Source organism: Pinus tabuliformis, chromosome 7 (assembly GCF_031772625.1).
Source record: "Pinus tabuliformis cultivar Carrire ecotype Pingquan chromosome 7, CPIR1, whole genome shotgun sequence".
Classification (NCBI taxonomy): domain Eukaryota; kingdom Viridiplantae; phylum Streptophyta; class Pinopsida; order Pinales; family Pinaceae; genus Pinus; species Pinus tabuliformis.
The window spans coordinates 478,587,324-478,612,347 of record NC_142293.1 but is presented as its reverse complement, the minus strand read 5'-3'; the positions used below and the strand labels follow the sequence as shown (position 1 = coordinate 478,612,347).

At 38.4% G+C, this 25,024-nt stretch overlaps 2 pseudogenes; both read left to right on the top strand.

The window, feature by feature from the left end:
* Positions 1-2,045: 2,045 nt before the first annotated feature.
* LOC149248061 (linoleate 9S-lipoxygenase A-like) lies at positions 2,046-11,660 on the top strand (annotated as a pseudogene).
* A 2,054-nt stretch (positions 11,661-13,714) lies between these two features.
* LOC149248060 (putative inositol transporter 2 pseudogene) lies at positions 13,715-15,025 on the top strand (annotated as a pseudogene).
* Positions 15,026-25,024: the final 9,999 nt, after the last annotated feature.

Here is a 25,024-nt window from a genome sequence, read left to right as displayed (position 1 = left end):
CCCTTGAACCTTGCAATTGTCGATTTGTGGGATTGGGCCCACCAGGATTTTGCAATCACCACACAGGGGAGGGAGTTGAGGACAAATGGTTTTTGGAGGGGGGCATGCGCTGTAAGTGGTAAGCAAAGGGGGGGTGTGAAATGATATGAGAGGGACACGTAGAGGAGGGGCATGGAGGGGAAACCGCTTTTCAGACCCCCCCCTTTGTTGGTAAAGGGAAACATCGTGGGTGGGGAGTGGGCAAGAGAAAAGGCTTGGAAGCTGATGATCTGGGTAGAGTCAATCTAGACCGTTTAGAGATGGGAGTGTTTTGATAATATGCGGCCTTTGGAAAGGGATGGACTCGATAACCCTTTTAAGTCTTTTGTATAAAATATCACATCCAGACTGGGGTTCCCGCATATCACAACGACAAGCTGAAAGGAACTTTGGCGAAGGAGGAAACTTTGCTTTGTGCGATTGTATATTGTGGGGTTTATGATGTCATTAATGCCACGTGGCACTCTCTGAGTGGTGACACGTTTCACTCTGAAATGCCCCCATAGGACCCCTAAAAAGTTGAACCTACATGCCACGTGTCATCCATATTGTCGTGTCATCTCTGTACATCCATGTCATGCTAATGTCAGTTGCCCCGTGGATTCTTACGACAAATAGGATTCTGCCACGTGGCCCCATGGAGGAGAGAGAAAAGGGCCCATTGGCCCTTGGTTTTTTCATGAATTCCTTTGTTAAATAAAATCGGCCCCTCCTAGCGCTTTAACACTAAAGCCCAAATTCTTGGAGATTTTGCACTATCAGCGTATTTCGTCATCACAATTGCTTAAGAATGGTCCTTTGGGTCCATTGATCGCTGATTTGCCGGTATTGCGGGGTCTGATGTGTGGAATGCGAGATTGCAGATTGCGGGGTTGTAATATCGTGGGAATGCGGGATTGCTGGATTGTGGGGTTGCGGGACTGCGATATCGCGGGAATGCGGGACTACGGGATGCGGGATTACCCACTGTCGATTGATGAAATGCAGGGTCGTTCTGCTTCGGACCTGCCGAAAGTTGGTATGCGATATTAGCGATAGGCTGATCGTTGATTTTGTTGTGTCCTCCCCAGCTGCCACTATAAAAAAACGCTGACTTTCGATTGCGATGAGCTCCCAAACCTCCGATATGCTTTTCTCCTTCCCCTTTATAGGCAAAAGAACCTCTGAACTTTAACAGGGCATATATTCTGACTTAGAAGTCCATTTTCGAACTTCCATATACCTTTTGCACTGAAAATCATGCAAATTTTGTCAAGATTTTGATAAAATTTGGCAGAGATTTTTGTAAATCTTGGTTACAGTTGTCCTCAAAATTTTGGGCACCCACAGGTTCTTTATTATTGCGTTGAATCCATTTCCACCATAAAAAAACATGACTACGAGGTTTTTTTATTTATTTTTTGCCCAATTCAAACCACTTTTGACCATCCAAACAATTCCTCCCCTCAATTAACAACGCCTTATAAATATCATCATTAAATTAATGATTGGTTTGTTGGCAAGTGGGCAAGCAATACGCACTGTGCTGCGGGGCATGTAATGGTCTTCCCGCTGTCTAGGTTTTATCATTAATTAAAACAAGTTGCATAGGAGAAACAAAATAAATGAGAACAGCTATCCAAGTAAACTAAAATAATCAACAGAGTGGTTGGTTATTTATTTAATGATAATAACAATGTAAAATAATGAAGACGCAACCTTCAAAATGTGAAATTAGTTGACTTTGTTGTCCAAGTTTGGCCGCACGGGATGCAATCAATTCAAGCATCAAATATTTTTATCACGTACATTAGGGCCATTGAATGGTCCAATGGCACTGTCAAATCTGATGGTTGGGAGGAGCGTAATGGAACTGTCAAATCCGATGGTTGGGAGAAGCGTAGATGATTTTCAAATCCGAGTTGGAAGTTGGTATGCAGGAAAATTATTTGTTTGCTCAGCAGTCTATAAATGTCGATGACTCTTTAGAAGGGCAAGGGCAAGCCGCTCAAGGATTGTGAGTGCAAGTATACGTGGATTAGGCATTACGGTTGGACACAGAAATGAAAAATTTCGAAATTTTCGGGAGGTGCAAGAAGGGAGTTACCAAGATCGAAGGGAGGGTTGTCCTTCGGAAAGCGTCTCTTCTGGATGTCAAGGATTTATCTGCCAGCGTTGGAGATCGTGTATTCGAATTGCTGCGACAGAAGGTGAATTTTCAGCTCGTCAGTAGCGACCACATAGATCAAGGTGAAATAATGAATTTGCATGATTATAGATTAATGTCGTCATGAATTCCTTGGCTTTGTTCTACAATCCATGTCAGTTATTATGCAAGTAGTTATAGTAGCCGTGAATTGATATGTTATTGCAGAAAAGGGCCAGGGTTTACATAGCTGTCCTGCTCACTTAGATTGGAAATATCTGCTCCCCTCGCTGGAATACGTTAGTAAGGATTCAGAACACCGAATCAGCTTCGAGTGGGCTCGTGAGATGGGAACTCCCGGCGCTGTACTGGTGACAAACAATCACCCCAGAGAATTCTTTCTGAAAGAGCTTTCAACTCAAATCCCAGGAAAAGGCGATATTCGTTTCCTGTGCAACTCCTGGATCTATCCCAAGTTGATGACTCTCATCTACTCTGATCTAATCGCTGAACGAGTCTTCTTTGCAAATAATGTACATAACATCTAATTTTATCAACTTACGTACGCTTTGGATCAAACTGCCCGTGTGAAATGAAAATATTAATATTTATGTATCCATGTGTGCAGAGCTATCCTCCGGATGAAACGCCGTTAGGTCTGGTGGCTTTGAGGAACATAGAGCTGGTGAGATTGAGAGCAAATGGAACGGACAAAAGGAATACATGGGATCACATTTATGACTACGATGTTTACAATGATCTGGGCGATCCTGACACCAAGAAGGAGTTAGAAAGGAAAGTGTTGGGTGGATCGCCGGAATTGCCATATCCCCGCAGGTGTAGAATTGGTCGTCCACGTTCTAAAACCTGTAACTACGTGCTGCCCATATTGCATTAGATGATCAAATTAAAGTGTATCTACAATATATATAATTTCAATAGAACTTACGCTTTACGTGTTACGAGCGTTTGCAGGTCAAGATTTCGAGAGCATGAACCAGATATGCATGTAAATGTGTTAAAAAAACCTGCACAGATGAATCTAGCTAGTAAAGGTTGAACACACAGCTTTGCAAAGCAAAAACACTAAAAGAAAATCGAAATAAGAGAAGAATGATTCAATAGAAAATTATGTTACAATGCTCATGATATAGCATTACTGGGTGAAGATCCCAAGGTAATGACTATAGTGGTGATCAATGAGAAGACTCAACACCTACAACAAGTTCCGGAGATAACTAGTCAGTTGCGGAGTTAAAGAAGGAGAAAATCAAGGAGTAAATCAAGGAGTAAATCATGCAAAAGGAATTTTGCATGCAATCCCATGCTCTAACTAAAAGTCCACATGTAGATGTGTAGTAGTTCCAACATGCAAAAGGAATCTTGCATGCAGTCACATGCTCTAACTAAGAGTCTGCATGTAGGTGTGTAGTAGTTCCAACACCCCCTGAACACCACTATGGGGAACAATAGAAAATGGGCCTTGGCAACTAAGGCCAAAGGTCACCCAAAATACAGTGCAACTTGTACTAAAATTGAAGAAAGAGGGAAAACCTCGTGGGAAAAACCCCCCCTCAAAATACAATGTAATCAAAAGAGAAGAGGAAGAAAAATACAGTTGCTAAGCAATCGTGTCCTTCACTCCAAGACGATCACGCAAAGAGCAAAACTTTTGCTCAGTGAATGTCTTGGTGAAGATGTCTGCAGTCTGTTCTGCTGAAGGACAGAACTGCAAATCAATGACCCGATCATGTACTAAGTCTCTGATGTAGTGCATATGGATCTCTATGTGCTTCGTCCACTGCTGCTGTACTGGATCCCTAAAAAATTTGAGAGTGCTCTGGTTGTCACACCAGATGACAATGGGCTGGTGGAACTGGATGCCCAACTCAGTGAGGAAGTGTTGTAGCCACAGAGCCTGAATGGTGATGTTGACTACTCCTCGGTACTCAGCCTCAGCTGAAGAGAGAGCAATAGCAGCCTGCTTCTTACTCGACCAATAGATAGGGCCAGATCCTAGACTTAGTGAATATCCGGAGGTGGACTTGCGATCAATGATGTCTCCCGCCCAATCAGAATCTATGAAGCCAAGGAGATTCAATGAAGTGCCTGTTGCATAGTGAATCCCGAAGGTGTTGGTGCCCTGCACATATCGGAGGATGCGCTTGGCAGCATTCCAGTGTAGCTCATGCGGCTCTTGCATGTATCTGGAAACTGCCCCTACTGCATATGAGAGATCTGGTTTGGAGTGGGTGAGGTACAATAAGCTCCCCACTAGCTGTCGGTAGAGAGTGTTGTCAACTAATGGAGTGTCACCTCCATCCTCAAGGCGGACCCTAGACAGAAAAGGATTTGGTGCTGGCTTGCAGTCAGTCATGCGAAATCTCTCGAGGAGATCCCGTGCATACTTAACCTGAGAGAGTTTGATGCCTGTGGCATTCTGGCTGATCTCAAGACCAAGAAAGAAGTGTAATGGACCCATGTCCGTCATCAAGAACCTATCATGCAAGGCCCTCTTGACTGTAGCAATGGCTGAAGCCGAGCTGCCAGTGATTAGGAGATCATCTACATACAAAACTAAGATAAGAAGAGAATCATGTGTCCTAAGCATGTAAACATTCAGATCAGACTTACATCTTTCAAAGTTTTGTGATAAGAGAAAAGAATCCATCTTCGCGTACCAAGCTCTTGGGGCTTGCTTAAGGCCGTAGAGAGATTTCTTCAGTCTGCAGAACAAAGATGAATCCTGAATGAAACCATGTGGCTGCTCCATGTAGATCTCCTCAGATAGGTCTCCGTGAAGAAAGGCATTCTTCACATCCATCTGATGTACTTCCCACCGCTGGGCAGCCGCAATGGCAAGTGTAAGGCGTATGGAATCCATCCTTGCTACTGGAGCAAAGGTCTCGTCATAATCAATGCCATGCACTTGTTGGAAGCCTTTGGCTACTAGCCTTGCTTTCCGTCTGGTGATTTGCCCATCTGCAACACTCTTGGTCCTGTAGACCCATTTGCATCGGACAAGTTTCCTTCCAGAAGGAAAGGGGACCAGATCCCAAGTCTGGTTCTCGAGGAGGGAGTTATACTCCTCCTCCATGGCAGACTCCCAAGGTGGATGCCCAGCAGCCTCAGCATAAGACTGTGGATCAGAAGACTGAACCAAATGACAATGCCAGGAGGGCGATGGTTCAGTGGCAGTGAGGACAAGAGGAGGCTCAATAAACTCTGAGCTAGTCCTCTGCAGATCAGAATTATCCCCCACAAGACCATTTCTAGCAGCTGGTTGGTCTTGTGCATATATCTCACGTAAGCTCCTTGTTCTCTGATTTATGACAGGGGAATATGATTCACTGTTGGAAGCCCGATCTGGGCTTGGATGTGGATCATCATTTGCATGCACTAGATTTGTATCTGAAGACTCTGTCTTTGCATCTGCATGCTCTTCCTCGGCATCTGCATGATCTGTATCGGCATCTGAATGCATTGAGTCACCATCTCGGACATGAGGTAGATAAAAAGTGTCTGCATACGGCGCTTGAGGTGCATGCGAGAGACTTTCCTCAAATTTGACACTTCGCTCAATGATGAGCTTGTCCGTAGAGGGAATCAAGAGTCGATATCCCTTCACACCATCAGGGTATCCAACAAATATGCACTCAATGCTCTGTGGATCAAGAGCTTTCCTCTTTTCAGAGGGGATCCGGGCCCATGCTCGAGAGCCGAAAACACGGAGGTGAGTGACCTCTGGTTTAGTGCCGCTCCAAGCCTCAAAGGGGGTCTGGTCCTTGACAGACCTATGAGGAGATCTATTCTGGATGTAGTTAGCACAATTAAGTGCTTCGGACCAAAGCTTATGAGGCAGTGACTTGGCATGCAACATGCAAGAAGCCATCTCTTTGAGAGATCGATTCTTTCTCTCAGCAACTCCGTTTTGCTGCGGAGTGTATGGAATTGTATACTGTAACTGTATGCCGGACTGAAGGCAAAGGTTCTGAAGTGCTGTGTTAACATATTCCCCCCCATTGTCTGTACGGAGGGCTTTGATCTTTCTCTCTGACTGTGTCTCAACTAGTGCTTTGAAATCTTCAAAGTGCTCAAAAACTTCAGATTTGTTCCTGAGAAGATACACCCAAGTATACCGTGAGAAATCATCAATAAATGTAAGCACATACCTTGCTTTGTTGATGGAAGGATGAGGAAGAGGCCCCATGAGATCACTATGGATCAGATCTAGAGGAGAGGATGCTCTGTGAGTCTTGCCGGTGTCAAACTTTTCTCTGGGATGTTTGCCAAGAACACACCCTTCACAAACTCCTTTGGAGAAATTGATATTTGGCAAGCCTTCCACCATCTCATTCTTGCTTAGCTGCTGCATATACCTGTAATTTAAGTGACCAAACCTCTCGTGCCAAAGCCTACTACTATCATCAGCATGTGTAAGCAATAAGGAGGATTCAGATTCAATAAATTCAGAAAATGTATACAGTCTGGCTCCATTTTTTACCTCACCAGTTGCAATTTTGGCATTGCTATGTAGATCATATATGTTCACTGCATCTGGAGTGAATTCCACTCTCTTTCCGGTGCCGGAATGAGTGATCTGATAAACTGAAAGCAGGTTTACCGAAAGTTTTGGAACATGAAGCACATCTTCAAAGCTTTCGTGTAAAAGTTCCACTCTACCTTTTCCGGTGACCTCAATAGGTGAGTCATCTCCCATGAGGATGGGAGGTCCTTTGCATGCATCCAAAGAGGAATAGACTTCCTTTACAGCAGCCATATGATGTGATGCACCAGAATCTATAATCCATGCATCAGGAGAAGAATTAATTGCAACTAAAGCATGAAAATTGTTACCTTTCCCGTGTGGCGGATCCTCAGTTTTCTTCTTGGCGCCCTGAGGGATGTGGTCCCCAAGGTTGTGCTTCTGAAGGATTTCTGCCATTTGGTCAATTTGTTTCTTCATGCAAGAGGATTCTGGATGGAATCCTCTTTGACAGTAGGTGCATCTGTTTTCTTTCTTCCCTTTCTCATTTCTTGAGCCGGAGGAGTCATTGAAGGGCTTGGTGTACCCTTCCTTCTTTGGATGGGAATGTGCTTTTCCTTTGTCTTTTTGCTGCTGATTTTTCTGATTTGAATCAGATCTGTGATTTTTATTGTGGCTGCCATCATGCACAGCAAGTGCATGTGCTTTTGGAGGTTTGGTTTTCCCCATGCCAATGAGTTTATCTTGCTCAAAAATAAGGGACTCCATAAATTCTTTGAGAGAAGGCATAGTGTAGGATTTACCTATTGCGAGCCTTACTGAATGAAATGTAGACACAAAGATGGAGTATTCCGGTCCGAGCTTTGACATAATAGAGAGAACTTGGCGACTCTCCTCCTTGGATTTGTCAATTCCACAACCCTTGAGTTGCAGTAATAGATCATTATATTTGGTGAAGAAATCTTGAATTCTGTCATAGTTCCGTGGATCCAATGATAGCAGCTCCACTTCGAGCGGATGTCCTTTCATCTCATCCTGTTTCCCGTAGAGCTCTTCAACCTTTTTCCAAATTTCATTGGGAGTATTGCAGGTAGATAGATGAAACTGCAACTCTGGAGAGATGCACATGCATATGGATCCGTGGGCCTCATCCATACGGTTGAGGTACTTGGATTTCTCTATGGCTGAAGTGGGTTCCACTTCTATAGCCATGGTAATCCTGTACAACCCTTTATGACGAAGGTATCGAGCCATTTGGTCCTTCCAGTCATGATAGTTGTACGGTGTTAGGATCGATGCTTTGGGAAACTCCATTTTTCTGTCAATCTTCGATCTCCAAGCTGTAATACTTGAAAAATAAAGTACTAGTGCGCCTTTTATCTAGCAACCTGTGGGCTCTGATACCATGTAAATGTGTTGAAAAAACCTGCACAGATGAATCTAGCTAGTAAAGGTTGAACACACAGCTTTGCAAAGCAAAAACACTAAAAGAAAATCGAAAGAAGAGAAGAATGATTCAATAGAAAATTATGTTACAATGCTCATGATATAGCATTACTGGGTGAAGATCCCAAGGTAATGACTATAGTGGTGATCAATGAGAAGACTCAACACCTACAACAAGTTCCGGAGATAACTAGTCAGTTGTGGAGTTAAAGAAGGAGCAAATCAAGGAGTAAATCAAGGAGTAAATCATGCAAAAGGAATTTTGCATGCAATCCCATGCTCTAACTAAAAGTCCACATGTAGATGTGTAGTAGTTCCAACATGCAAAAGGAATCTTGCATTCAGTCACATGCTCTAACTAAGAGTCTGCATGTAGGTGTGTAGTAGTTCCAACAATGCAGCCTTACACAGAGCTTCTATATTCCCTCAGACGAACAATTTCCGTAGGAGTGCCTTTCAGACTTTAGAGCTCATTTCCTCAAAGATTTCTCTAAAGTAGTTATTCCCGCCATAAAGTCAGCTGTTAAGCCTGAGTTTGGCACATTGAAGGAAGTTCGTGGTCTCTATAGTAAGGGAATTTCATTTTGGACTAACATTAAAGCCAGTTAGCCAAAGAAGTCCTTCCCGGTCAGACGATAAAAGGGATTCTGAATACAGATTATCAAGCTATCCTCAAGTTTTCGCTTCCCAATATCATTAGCAGTGAGTGGATTAATCTCGATCAATATTCCCCAATTTGAATTTAATGCATTTTGGGTGCTATTATTTATGTTTGATAATTACTGAATAAAATCGCTGCCTGTGCAATAGAGGACGACACCACATGGAAGACAGATGATGAGTTTGCCCGAAAGACACTTTCTGGAATCAATCTGATGGTCATTCGATGTTTACAAGTATGAAACAATCGTGATTTTTACTTCTTCTTAATAATATTGTTATCATTAATACTAATGACGATACGAACTTCTTTATGCGATTACAGAGCTTTCCACTGTCCGACCACCTGGACGAACAAATCTAGGGTTTCCAACAAAGTGCAATCACCACTGAACATATTCTTAAAAGCCTAGATGGCATCTCGGTGGAGGAGGTATTTAGTTCCTTAAGTTAAATTGTTAATTAGAGTTAATGGTTCGTTAATGATTATATACTAGAATTTTGAATATTCTTCCGCAATACAATAGACAGACAACCATTAAGCATGCACGTCCATATAGAAGGCTATTAAATCGAATCGGCTCTTTATATTGGACTACTATGACGGTTACATGCCCTACGTGGCGCTAGTCAACCAGCTTCCTACCAGCAAAGCCTACGCTACCCGTTCACTTTTCTTCCTGGCCGACACCGGAACTCTAAAGCGTGTGGCCATTGAGCTGTGTTTGCCTCGCACGTCCGTGGGCTTGGGTTCAAGACAAGTCTACACTCCTGACTATAGCGGTGAAGATGAAGGGTGGTTATGGCAACTAGCCAAAGCTCATGTGCGGCCAACGATTCCAGTTATCATCAGTTGGTTAGCCATTGGTAAGAGATACCATTATCATTTGTGTTTTTTAGTTTGAACTTGTGTCTACTTAGAAATTATTTATAAAGTTTTTCTTTTTCTTTCAAATGCAGGCTCAGGACTCATGCTGTGGTGGAGCCATTTATCATTTCTGCCCATAGACATTTGAGCAAACTGCACCCACTTCACAAGTTGCTCATCCCTCACTTTCGCAATAATATGGAGATCAATCGATCTGCTCGTCAGTCGTTGATAACTGCAGGAGGCATAATCGAGCAATGCTTTACGAGTGGTAAGTATTCTATGGAAATTTCAGCCAAAGCATACATGGATTGGAGATTCAACTAGCAAGGACTACCAGCTGATCTTCTTAAAAGGTAATATCATAACTATAATTAAAAGGTAAAAGGTAATGTTGTAATTTTTTTTAATAGCGAGGTTACATTATAATCATCCCCAAAAATAACACCAGGAAACATCTAAAAATGTCTTAACAGATAACCTAAACTGAGGGAAATATCGTAATAATAGTTACTAAATTTAGCTGAATTGAGCCAAAAAGTACGAAAATTTGATAACATGATTCACTTAGGGGATTAATACACAGGTTTAAATACAACACAATTATGTTTGGAAACCCACTTTGGCACTATTGACCACAAGTATCAGGTTCCTATCTGAAATTACTATAGATTGCAATTAACAAGTCTCTGTTCACTGAAATCATGAGCTTTGGTGATAATAGAGGAATTTATCTTAATGGAGTACAGTTAAAAAGATTAATTTGTTAATATTATTGTTGAATGAATTTATATCATATAATTTAATGGTGTCTAGATTTGTAAATAGCTTTTAATATTATCCAAATTTATATGAATTTATTTAATATTTAAGAGGTAAATTTTTGGTTATATGAAATCACTTTAAACTTATTTTTGATGTATAGATTTTAAAGATTCTGTTATTAACCAATTTTATTTTATATTTTTCCATTACTTAATAGATTTTGTTTTTAGTATTTTTGAATTATTTTAAATTAAAAATGCCTTTTAACGACTAGGTATTAATGTTAGAGTAATCCTGAGTTTTCTTTACCATTTCTTAAAATCAAGTATTTTTGAGTTTTCTTTACCACTTCTTAAAATCAAGTATATTTTAGTATGAGTAAGATGTATACTTCCAAACTTTTTCCAAGAATTTTTTCATACCGAATTGAATTGGAATCCGAATTTGGTTGTAACTTTAATATTATATTAATGCACTAATACGCGTTGTCCAGGGGTATGGCTGTGCGCGATCTAACTGATGAAGTAAATGGTGTGAAGCTTGTGATAGAAGATTATCTGTATGCAGTGGACGGGCTTGAAATATGGGCGGCCTTGAAATGTTGGGTATCTGACTACACATCGCTGTATTACAAGGACGACCAAAGTGTGGAGAGCGATAGAGAAGTTCAAGCATGGTGGAAAGAGATAGTGGAGGTGGGTCACGGAGATAAGAAGCGTGATGAGGGAGGGTGGTACCAGATGAAGGGTGTGGAGGATATGAAAGAAGGTATTACCACACTCATTTGGATCACTTCTGCCCACCATGCAGCGGTCAATTTCGGGCAGTACGGCTATGCGGGATTCATGCCCAATCACCCCAGCACCACCCGGAAACCTGTTCCAGAGAAAGGATTGACACAATACTTAGACTTCCTTCGTGACCCAGAAGCCTATTTCCTAAAAACTGTGTCTGATCCAAAGACCTGTGCCACTACCATGGCTGTCCTGGAGCTTTTGTTGAAGCATTCTACCGGCGAGGTATACCTGGGACAGGGCTCCGCCTCTTACTGGACAGATGACGCTCGCGTTAAAACAACATTCGACCTCTTTAACTCCAAGCTACTTGAGATAGAGAAGAATATCGATAGTAGGAACAAAGATCCAAAGTTGGTAAACCGGCGAGGCCCTACAGATGTTCCCTACATGCTCTTATACCCAGGGACTTCCAATACTGGCAAGACAGGTGCTGGGCTTACATTTCGAGGAATTCCTAACAACGTCTCTATATAGTATATAGTGACTTCACTCCATCTCTATATAGTGCCTTCACTGTGTTCTTTATGTTTTCCTTGGCTGTTTTCTTTATGTTTGAATGAATTACGTTTTATGTTTGAGCGAAATTATGTCCGTGAATAAGCACACTGGATATGAATATTTATTGACGGAACATTATTCATGGAAGGTTAATTAATATTTTAAGATTTTTTTTAGTAGTAGTAGGAGATTAGGATGAAGATTTGTCTCAAAAGTAGTTATGTCATTTCTTTCTATACAATAAAATTGATTAATTAAAAAAATTGTCATATGAATATGAGTTATGGTTTATTGGTTATGTGAGATTAGTAAGCCATGGTATTGGTCCATTATATTATAACAAAACATCTTTACATGTTAACAAATTCTATGACAAAAAATGGGTGAATCTTCATAACTAAAAATCTTGTTACATGTTTTTTAAAATGTATATATGCTTAAATTGTATATCAAATCTTAGTTAGAAATAATTAATTCCTACTTGTCTATGGTTGTAATTCTCCATTTGAGGAGTTTGTTCCTACATAATAGGAATTTAGTTTCTCCTAGTTTAGTGTGTGGTTGAGAGAATCTCTCAACCACACTACTGTACGTCTAAGATAGAATTCCTATCTTGAGACTTCTGCTTGTATAAATATGTGTGTATTTTCCTTGATGCACAATAATGGAATATATTTGAGTGTGTGCTATTTTATCTTGGTATCAGAGCTTTGAGGGCTGGCCCCTCGTGTGCTTGGCCCATCCTGGGCTGAGGAAATAAAAGAGTATTTTTTTTTTTAATTTTGAGTTTGTCCATCATCGATTATACAGCGTGGAGGTGGAGACTGTGAGACTGTAGCGAATCAGTGGTGTGCCGGCCTGTTGGCGAACCTGTGGAGGTAGTTTGTTTATGTTGCGTGTTGGTAAGGTTGATCAACGCTGAGGGCGACCGGTGGAAGATCTATGAGTCTGCAGATCTGTGAGTCTATTGATAAAGGTCGTAGATCTCATCGTGGTGAAAGCCTTGTGGACTTGTTGTGGTGTGGACCGATTGTGCGCGTTCGTGGTGGCCGTCGAGCAGTTGTTGGATCGGGCATCTGGGCACTGTTAATTTTTTTGTGACGTGGTTGCTTCTCAAAAGGGTTTGGTGACTAGTGAGGTTCTGGATTTGAGGGAGCAGGCTACCGAGACCTCCTTTGACCGGAAGTTGTCCCATGGTGTTGGGAGTCAGGACTAACATTGTTGAATTGACCCAACTCTAAGATCGTTGCTTGGTTTCTTGCCTTCATAGCATCGGCTTTTATTCCTGGTGTCGAGCATTTTTGTTAGACAGTTGGGATGCATTTTCATTTCACGTTATCTTATTGAATTCATGAAAATCTTTGTCGATCGCCCACTGAAATTCAGAGAAAGAGAGCATTCGAAAGAGTCGATTCAGAATTGAGATAAAATCCTTAGGCAGTAGCCCAATGGAAGCCAAGCCTGTTAAATGAATAGTAACCTGGCAGGTTCAATTACGTTTTTAGAGAATGCTGGTAAAGATGGCATGTTATTTGATTCTGAATTAGACGGACACGGGTATCTGAGAGCAATCAGAAATTCAGGGGTTGTTTGATATTTAAGAAAAGAAATTCCCAATTGAAGATTACGAATTGTGTTATGACAGATATGGGCCCTCTGAGTTGTTCAAGGTTTCTAAAGATATTGTGTATATTTATGCTGACCATTCCCCAATTCTTGCATCTGGGCGCCAGATTATTTTGTTTTTAGAAGACGAGCAAGTGAAAGAAGGTGCCGAGGGAGAATTAGGGGCCGAAGGTGACAGCTCGTTGGAATCAGGTGTTATAAAGGAGGACTCAGAGGAATGGGATGAGTTCGGGGATATGGAAGACAGATCAATGGATGATCTTGATCCCGGGTCATGGTGAAAGATTTTGGAGGAAACTCTGAGCCGGGAGACTAGTTTGAGAGGCAGAGGTTGGAAGTGCGCAGACGAGAAAAAGAAGTTGCTCTGTAATACTGTTGAACTATTACTGTTGCTGTTACTGTTCCTGTTCCTGTTGCTGCTGTTGCCGGGGAATGTTAAGATGGAGGGTGGTCCGGCAAAGGCCGATAAAGAGGAATTCACAAACTGTCTGTCACTGATCAGACAAAACGCGTTCGTTTTGAGGCTCGCATTGTCAGCCGGCCTTGGAGGCTTGCTCTTTGGCTATGACACAGGAGTCATATCCGGAGCTCTCTTGTACATTCGAGATGATTTTAAACAAGTGGATCACAGCACCATGCTACAGGAAATTATAGTTAGCATGGCCGTTGCTGGCGCGATAGTCGGGGCGGCTTTTAGGGGTTGGGTTAACGATAGGTTCGGGTGGGGATTCGCGCTGTTGCTAGCGGATGCTATGTTTTTACTCGGAGCTATTCTCATGGCGGCCGCGCCGAACCTGAGCGTGTTGGTATCTGGGTGAGTGTTTGTGGGATTGGGCGTGGGGATGGCCTCCATGACTGCTTCGCTGTATATCTAAGAGTCATCGCTTTCTAGAGTGAGAGATGCGTTAGTTAGTACTAATGGGTTCCTGATCACTAGCGGTCAGTTCTTATCTTATCTAATTAATCTCGGTTTCACCAAGGCACCAGGAACCTGGCGCTGGATGTTGGGCGTTGCAGGGATGCCAGCACTTTTGCGATTCATTCTGATGCTCACCCTGCTAGAATCTCCCCGTTGGTTGTACAGAAGGAAAGGAGAAGCCGAGGCTGTGGCAATTCTGAAACGGATATGCTCGCCCGATGAGGTTGAAGAGGAGATCCAATCCCTCAAGGAATCTTTGGAGATGGAAAAACAACAGCTGGGAGCCTCGGGCAACGTTTGGTATTGGGAGATTTTGTCTACCAAAGAAATACGATATGCGCTATTCGTGGGTGTGGGCCTTCAGGTATTTCAACAATTTGTGGGAATCAACACCGTTATGTATTACAGTCTGACCATTGTGCAATTGGCTGGATTCGCTTCCAACCAGACCGCTCTCCTACTTTCGCTCATCACATCGGGCCTCAACGCTTCCGGTTCCATTGTGAGCATTTATCTGATCGACAAAGCGGGAAGGAAAAAACTCGTGATATTCAGTCTGTGCAGATGTATTTTAGCTCTGGGAATGTTGGCCAGTGTTTTCTATCAGACCGCGCACCACTCACCTCTGGTGTGCAGGGCCGCAACCCAGCATTACGCCAACTATACTTGCCCAAATTATGCAAAAGCCCCAGGGATCTGGGACTATACGAGATGCCTGAAGGCCAATCCGGACTGTGGCTTCTGTGCTACCTCAGGAAGTCAGCTTCTACCTGGAGCATGCTTGATTGCAAACTAACAAAGTCCTTAGAGCTGGAATGGTGTTTAATGTTGCACTTGGGCTTCAGAATTTATCAGACTATAGAGATAGAGAAATTAAACCTGAAGAATTTATCCTTTATTTAGTTTCTTGGAATCATGTTTAAAGTTATTGAGCCTTATTGAGCCTAGCTAACTCAATGTAGGTAAAGTTATTTTGTTAGAATTCGCCACTCTAACGAATGACGGGTTAAGCATGGAGTTCCAAGAATTTATTTGACAAAGATGCCCAAGATGTGAACTATGAAAAGATGGGATAAAGGAGTAGCAACAACGTTTATGGTGGACAGAAAAATAGATGTTTGTTTGAGTTAGTGTGGTTTGTGGAATAGACTCCCTAGCATGTTATAAACAAGTCCAGTTGTTGTAATGGTCATTGTATGTACCCAGAAACTCCAAAATGTGGAATGAAATGTAAGTTTTAAAGGCATCTGAAAGTTCGTGGTGATCTTAAAACCACTTTGTAATGGTTTATGGTCAGCCTGAAACCATCTTTTGTCATTGTAAAGTGAGGGTTGGTGGTGAGCCAGAAACCATCTATAGAGTCTTTGTGGCTGAAGTGCTTGCCTTTGTGGCAGAATCGCCTCTGTGGCTTGAGGTGCCTTTGTGGCTGCGTGTACACGAGAGCTTTGTGCTCAATTGAGCAGGTGGACTGTAGAACACCTGGCTCGGACTTAGATGATTTTTTATTTTTCTGAGTAGAAGGGGATTGGCTTCGTTTGACAATTTGCGAGAGGAGGCAGATCAGAGAAGTTGTGGCAGATTGTGTTTTGGAGGTTCTGTACATGCAATTCACCTGATGGTGGTGGATTTGACCATCATGACAAGTAGTCATTAAGGGGGGGAGTTAGAAATAATTAATTCCTACTTTTCTATGGTTGTAATTCTCCATTTGAGGAGTTTGTTCCTACATAATAGGAATTTAGTTTCTCCTAGTTTAGTGTGTGGTTGAGAGAATCTCTCAACCACACTACTGTACATCTAAGATAGAATTCCTATCTTGAGACTTCTGCTTGTATAAATATGTGTGTAATTTCCTTGATGCACAATAATAGAATATATTTGAGTGTGTGCTATTTTATCTATCTTTTTATAATTAATAGTACTATTAATAATTTAAAATAAAGATATAATTAATCAATTTTGATGATTTTTTTAAATCTTGACATTATATGTATCATGTGGTAAGTGTGCTGATACCTATTTGTGTTTAGCAACAATTTAATTTATTTATATGATTGTGTGCTAGTTAAATAAAATCTTTTACAACTCTTTGAAGCACGTAGTGTGTCATTTTATGTAGTTAAAATATTATATTATAAAATATATTTTACAATATAGTACATACATAAGAATATTACTTATCAAATATATAAGTAGTATATATCCATTTTATTGTGATCTAGCAAGCAAAAGAGATCAAATCTTTGGATGTGCAAACCTCTTTTACATCGAAAAACATGAAAAAATGTTTGCACCTCAAGATTTTTTATCCCTCTAGTCACTTGCTAGATTCATAGTTAACATGCATCTATACTATAAACACATACAATATGTAATTTTCCATTGTTTAAATTGTATTTTTGAAGCATAAATGGATTTAATGCCCTGAAAATCCCTTTGACATAGTTGAAACTTGCATTTTCAACAAATGTTTGTTGGATTTAAAAAATATGGCTAGAAAAGAATACCCAAAAAATGGTCAAAATGTAGAATAATGAAACTACTTGAAATGTTTTGACCATAGGAATTTATTTCTTCCATTGATTTATATAATATATACAAGCATGTATTTTAACCATGTAGTTGACATTGAAATATTTTATTTATAAACTACAATATTCACATTAAAATGTATTTTTAATTCATATATTTTTAATTACACATCAAAACTACTTAACCTTCTATATTGAAATATTTTATTTATAGTTTACAATGATTATTTATTTAACTAATTTTTTTCAAGTGATATATATCAACTTTATACTAAGAATGAAGTAAATAACACATTACCCTTTTCTTAGAAATTAATTGATTTTTAACTTGGAAATTTAAATATTTTATTATGGTCAACATGCATACATATAACTATATAACTTTCTTTCTAGCTACACATATATGAACTTGATCTAAAAATATATTAGTTAACATGGATATTTAAATAGTCTATCTAAGACTAATATTTAAATATTTTTTAAAAATATAAGATATATATATAATTACTTTCTAATGCTCTGATCCACCCCCCTCGAGTCTTCAAGGTTAAATGAGAGGTGTTACTTTTAACTAACCCAACCTCTATGGTCTCCTTATGAAGATGGGGTTATAAAGATCCTCCTTTGTCCAAGTTAGTGAAATTAACTTAATATAACACCATCGTGTTCAAATCATCAAGAGATTTTCGATGATATAAATATTATCTCAATCCAATGCTCGGATCAAAATTTATGCCATTTAAAGTTCAGATATTTAATCCCTGCCACATAGGTAAGGATCTGCCATGTGGCACTCGCCTCAAATCTGCATGGTACCCACGTTACACCTCCACCTCATTGAGGTGGTTCCACACCACTCTTGATACCATTGTGGTCATGGATGAGTCAACATAGCACCTTCCACATCACCTAGCCTATGGGCCCCATGAGCCTAGCCCTTAGCATGTAAACCCAATGTTTTACACTATATCCATTTTATAAGAATCCATGTTAAACCTTACACTACTTTCGCACTCGGTGCGACATAGGTTGCACACCTTTGAACACATCGATGATCCACATTAAGTGCGAGCCCCCCCCTGCCTTCCGATGGTTAACGAGGGGGGAGGGGTGACACACTCTGTCCCTTACATGACTAAACAATAGTCATATCCCCATTTTCATAGTCTTCTCCACGTGGAAAAGATCGAGAAAATGGAGAGATGTGCACAAAAGTGTGTGTCCAATTCCCTCAAGCATTGCAATCATTCTTGACATTAGACAAAAAAATGGGAATGATAATCTTCTCATCCTCTGATACTAATTTTGACATCACGCCTTCTGTTAGGAACACCCAACAGAAAGGTCGTGCCTTTGTGATGTCTTATTGACATCATGATACCATGTGGCATCCTCAAAAGGTGCCACATATCATCCAAAATTAACCCCCTTGGCCATTTGGAAAGGCCATTTTTTCCTGCCAAGTGTCATGTTGGAAACATGCCACATCAATAGTCTTGCCACATCATCAATCCACATCCTCTAGAATTCCATGTGGCATTCGCATACATATAGCCAGTCTATATAACATCTTCCACCTCAGCCTAAGTCATGACTCCCATCGGGTCCCAGACCTTTGTGAAAATCAACAATTTTGCATTATGCAAATTTTGGGTCAAGTTGGGGTTTCCTTCATTTCTGGCCATTACATTATCTATCTCCTTGGACAAATATTTTTCACCTCACCACAACACCATTGCGCCAAAGCATCGAGACATAATCAAACCATATGGTAAACCCAACATCGTGCAACATGAGCTTTCACGTTTGGTAATGGGAACACTACCATCTCGCATTCTTCCTCAACTCCTTAGTTATCTCCATAGGTAACGCTTTTAACACTAGGTGTGGTGTAGATCGATACTAATCACCATCGTTAACGATTAATCATAGGATTAGTGGTTAGATGCATAGATTGAGTTAATGCCTCCACTCATTGCAAATTCTGAATGCTTTTACAAGTCCAACAAGGCTTCTTTGACCCAAATACAAGCCTACTGCTTTGCGATGACCAAGATTCGAAGGGAAATGCTCAACGCCAATGCATTAAACCAACTGATGCATTATATTGTGCAAATCATTCTATCAAAACCAACTGATGCATTATATTGCGCAAATCATTCTATCAAAAACAACTGACGCATTATATTGTACAAATCATTCTATCAAAACGAGGATATCCTTTCTAAAAGGACAATATTCCTTACATAAAGTAATAATATTCCACAAAATCTATTTTTTCCTATGCATTTTTACAAAATGTCAATATATGTAATAAATATAAGATAGGAAAAAGAAATTAATACATATGTTACAATTGTGTTCCATGATAATTTTAAATGTAACTATGGGATTGAAAGTTGAGGGAGAAATTTGAAAATCAACTTTTTCTTAGCTCACTTATCATAAAACTTCATAAATTAGTATTTCACTTTAAAGTTAATTCATACATTTTATTCATAAAAACAAACTTATCATAGTAGTTGTATAATTTGGAGGGGTGTTTTATTATAGCTCTAAAAGGTATGCACATTGAAATTTTATCTCTAAAGCTTAGAGAAGCTCTCTTTGCTCTTTTTCATGAATAAATTGAAGAGTCTATGAATGAAGACAATAAAAATAAAACTTTTAGTTCTTAAATTTTGTATCTATTAATGTTTATTGTCTTTATGCTTAAAATTACTTTAATTTTTTTATAATAAAAATGTATTATATTGTAAGATTTGATTCTCCAATAAAACATTAAGAAATTCGTAGAACTTTAAAAGTACAACTTACAATAACTCATTACAAGATTGCAATTTGCTTTGCCTTCTATACTAAGACGTTTCTCTAAAGCATTTTGAATTCATTCTTAAAAAGGTTGAGTTAGCTTGTGTTATGTTTGGCTATGTATTATTTTTTTCCCATTTTCATTAGAGTTCTATATTGTTTATTTGGTTATTTTTTAAGGTTATATCAAAAGAAATTCTAATACATTGTTTAGCAATATGATGATCTTTATCACATTAAGGATTAGATAATGTTTACAATTTTTTTTTAGGAAAAGGTTATTTTTGGTTTCTATAAAAGAATAAGTATTCTTTATCGCTATGATTATATTGATTGGGTTTTATAATAAAATTTATATTTAAAACTGAGAACAAGGATTTAGATAATTTATTATCTAAATTAGATTTGTTTGTGATTATTTAAAATATAAATATTATATTTTAGAAATTTTATCGATACTAATTTCAACATTATATAAAAGTAAGTAATTTAGTTAGAATTTAGCCATTATTTAAATTGTTACAAATTGTAGGGTTATGGAAACTATTAACATAATCATATTTATGCAAAATAAATTTCAATTTGAATCTTAAGAGCCTCTCTATATCAAGTGCAAATCCTCCTTTCACCAAAGAGGGGTAGGGTTAGATATATCACTTAAGATTAAGGCTTGTATATTTGTTATTCTTGCATTCAAATTTTTCTAAGAAATAATATTTTCGTCATATTTATATAGCAGATATAATTCTCTAGATAATTAAAAGGACACCATTTATTTTTTTATTACTATTATTATCATAAAATGTTGGGGTTATTGGTGTGCTAATGAGGTCTTGATGTACATGCACATTTTCCTCTATTTTTCAATTGTTTAGGATGACTACTATTTATAACATGTTTATTTTTAGTAGGTGACTTATTTATAGTAGGTCTAGTTTTAGCAAGTTCTTCCATGTAAAATGACACATGAAAATGATTAGGAAATAACATGGCATCATAGTGCAATAGCATGGCTTTATAAATTGGCCTGGTCTATTAGCCTTATATATTAGACTTATACATTATCTTAATCCTTATCCTCCTCCTAGAAAATTGCATCAAGTAGCTAGTGTTATTATTAGATTTAAGCTCTATTCTTGGAAACCTTATATCCTTAAGACGTTTTTCTCATTTTTGTAGACTAATTCCATTTTTGGAGTTTAGAGTTACATATGCATTGCCCCTCAAATTCATAATACCATGAGAGAATATGATGGGTTTCAAAATCTTAAACCACCATTGGTAAATTCCTACATTCTAAGAATAAGTGAAACTTTGATGAGGAATTAGACCATAATTTCTAGTAGTGAAAGTGCACTTCACTTTCCTTGTGATTTTATCTAGACATTTCATGCATGATGAAAACCATCTATATCATGGCACAAGTTCTTTAGAAACTTAGTATTGCATATTTCTTACTAAAAAAATCCAAGAATAAGGATGGAGATAAGCCACCTAATGATAAATGTAACCACCATGTTTTGATTGCTCTTTCCTCCTCATTTAATACTTGGATTTTAGTTTTTGGAGCCTCTTATCATATGGATGCTTCAAAACATACTTTTTCTTCTTTGGAACCTTGCATTATTCCTCCTATTTTAATGGAACTAACATTCCTTTGAATGTATTTGGTCAACGTAGAGTGGATCTTGATTATGGAAGCTTCAAAAATGTATTCCATATTCTAGAGTTATACATGAATATACTCTTTGATCTATTAAATCATTCATTTAAGGATAGTAAAATGGGTAGACTTCACTCTAGATTCAATGGATATCTTCAAGATGTTAGATGGTTGGAAAGGTGTTGTTTGGGAGGAGGGTCACCATTGTACGTTGTATACCTTTCCTCATTTCATTATTAAAAATGATTGTATTATGTTTTTAACACATGTAAATGAGAAAAATAGAGAAAGAAGTGTCAAAATGGATGAAGGTATCTTACATGCATTCTGAGAAGAACCTACAACAATTTTTCTACCACTTCAAGTTAATGATTATTTATAGTCTTTAGATCATATCTTTTATTGGATTTTATGTTTTGATTTAGATGTTCATGAGCATGCTATTAAAGAGACGTATCTAATAACATAAAATATATTCCCAATAGAATACCTTGGATACTTGTCAAAAATTGTACTATATATTTTTATTCTTATCACCTTAATAAAACATATCGAATGTAGAAACTAGTTTCTCTTGGAATTTGGGGATGGCTTCTAGTAATAAAGATGAAGAATGCAGACTCTTTCATGGTATTTCTTTGGCTGAGGCATGAAATATTACAAGGATTTTTATAGTCATGGGCTTAAAAATCATTATAGGTGACCTTCAAAATGGAACCAATCATAAGGAACCTGTCCTCAACTAAATATATAGCCATTTAAGTATTATTCTCTCTTGATTATTTGACTATCAATATTTTCATGTTTTAAGGAATAACAATTTCAAGGTAGATGCAATAGAAAATAAATCAATTGGATTAATAGGGGGATCATTATTAATCAATGATTAAGTTTCAAATTCTCCCATCCCATGAATTCCTTCCTTGCTAAAAAAGGTTATTTTGGTGATTAGTTGGCATGACAAGGAGAATTACAAGTAAGCAATATGGGTTTCATGGGTGTGGACATTACTTCCATCGATATGGCCCTCATGAAACTATATTATTGTTTGTCACTCCGCTGGTATTAGAATCATTTTCACATGGAGGGTTTGGTTATGGTTTACCATGGGGGAGACAAAAGTATAATTGATAATATATTGAATGAGCATAGGTGGGAGATTTGATTTTCTCTCTGATAGATGAATTTGTAGCATCTCATCATCCTTTAGCATGAATCGATAACACCTCAATTGAGAAAGTTCATGCTTCAATTTCTAGCTGTGATGTGTGCGTATTAAGTTAGATGGGGGAGAGGGAGTTTCCGACATCCCAATAGAACTCCAAATTGCAAGACTCATCATGGGATATATTAGGTCATGTTGTTATGAATTTTATTCTTCTAGGTATGAAGGTTTTTATTTATTGATTCCTTATGTATTTGCATCTCTAGTCTTTCAATTGGGTGTCGATCATCTCCAAATAGTAGTTGCATGAAGGGATTTTGGTGTATTGCCCCAATGTCTTTGTTGACACTCCTATGAATCTTTGGTCTATCGATGACAATCAAATTTGTCTTTCCATGGATTTATCTGGGAAGAGGACGACATTATATATGTTATTTCAGTATGAATGGCTAGTGAATTCTCTTTATGAGCATATTTAGGTTCTATTAAAGTGTTGGGCTCCTAAAGTTTAAGTTTCTATTTTGAATTAGGCTATTTGGATCCTAGACATGGTAATTTCCATCCATGTGTTTAAAGTTGCAACTTGAGAAATTGTGTTTACCTTCACCACCCTTTTTCTCTTTTTCTCCAAATTCGTCTTTCTTTCCTTAAGTTTAGGTGGTGGCATGTTTAGTTCTTTAGGCTCCTAGTGTTGTTTTGTTGGGGATGGGAGTTTCACAATCCCAGTGATTGTCATCCAATGGGAAAAGGGGTTTGTCTCTTTTTGGATCTTTAGTCTCATTAGAGGGTGTGGGGATGCAACGTCATCTCTACCGGGGTTAAGGAAAATCATTTTATGTGGAGTGGTATTTTCGATTAGTTTCCTATAAGATCTGGTCATAGACTATAAATTATATATTTTCTTAATGGTTAGTTAGTATCCTTTCTCTTCTTCCTTTGGATGCATAGTGAAATCATAACTTGGGAAATATCCTCCACTAGAGTGGGCAGAGCTAATAAAGTAAGTGTAGAAAACATTATTGCATCTCTAGCTTCATCATAGTCATGCTACATCCACTCTTACAATTATTATGGAGTAACTAGTGGAACACAAAGTCAAATTGTAGGGTCTCAAGGATGAAATGGAAACTCTTCGTCAACAACTCTATGTACTATAATTTAATTCATGTTAGCATCTTCCTAAAGGATATTCTCCAATCCATTCATATTTTTTGGCCATACAACACCTGTTATACTTAAATGATCCTCTTTATGATGATTCAATGATGCTTCACCCCTTCTCTTATTTAGTATCTTTCAATTTTTGATGTATTAGTATTTTAGGGTTTTTTGGGAGGATCTAAGTTTCTAGGAAAATTAATTTTGCTTTGGATATAATTAGTGTTGGACATCTAATCTGTTAAGGGTTGGTGTGGTGGAAGTTGAACAATCACTAGAGTCCAAGAGACCTTGGAATATGAAACTAACAGCCATAAAAATATATTATGAATGTATATCTCGGGAATAGTAAATGTAACTCACAATTTATCTTTTATATCTTGTCCCTCAGTTTGTGTTTTTTAACATGGTATTAGAGCGAGCGTATTGCTACCCTGCCTAAATTTGATCCATTGTTTTTTGTGGACTTTTTGTGTATGTTAGTTCTACATTCAGATATGCAATTAGAGCCTGAATTATATGTGTTTTCTTTACTGTCAGCACTTTTGTTTCTACAACATTCGCTAATTGTATTGTGCATAAAAATGCCCCTTGTCATAATTGTCATAGTGTGTTACTCTTCAATTATGACCATTTTATTAATAAGCTCTCTTAGCTTTACCATCCCTCCACCCTAACATTCCTATTCTGAAAAGTAGGGGCCATTCCAATAGGTATCCACACTAGCATGCTCAGGAAACCCTATCTGCGGTTTAATTGGATTAGTAGTTACACACATTTTATTGTTCTTGATAGATGATTCAACAGTAAACCTCCAATTTTGGATATGTCACCTCCTACAATGTTCTGAGAAATTATAGGAGACGCAACATCCTTTTTTGTTTTTATGAAATTTGTTCCCTGACAAGATGCACAGGCTTTGGAGTTGGAATACACCACAAACCAGTTGAAGAGAAGGAGACCCTCAGGAACGCTCTCAACGATTTGACAGTCGTAGATGTAGTCAAAGATATCTTCTCATCTTCAGATTGATGGATATAATAGATGTTGAGCACTGTGAAATTCTTAATGGTTTATGCAATGAAGGAAAACACTTTATTCAATCATGATTGAAACGAATGATTACAAGGCACTCCTTGGGTAGAAAATTTTCCCACCTATGAATAGAGTTACAGAATTTATGTTCGAAGAAGGTGAAATGTTTTTGGGTATAATTCTTTATTTGGAAATTAATTAAACAAAGTTAGAAATTGGGTGTTGTTAGATCATTGAATATGTGTTGCCCAAAAGAATTTCTCGGAGGAATAATTTGCAGTGCATTGTATTCCTGAATACAATGATGAATGCTACCTTTGATACCTCTGCTTGATATGTTCGTTGTGAAGGCTGTTTGAACAATGGGATTGTCCTGCAATGCAATAAGTTGTGTATGCGTTGATAAATTCTTGAACTTTTGGAAATCCTATC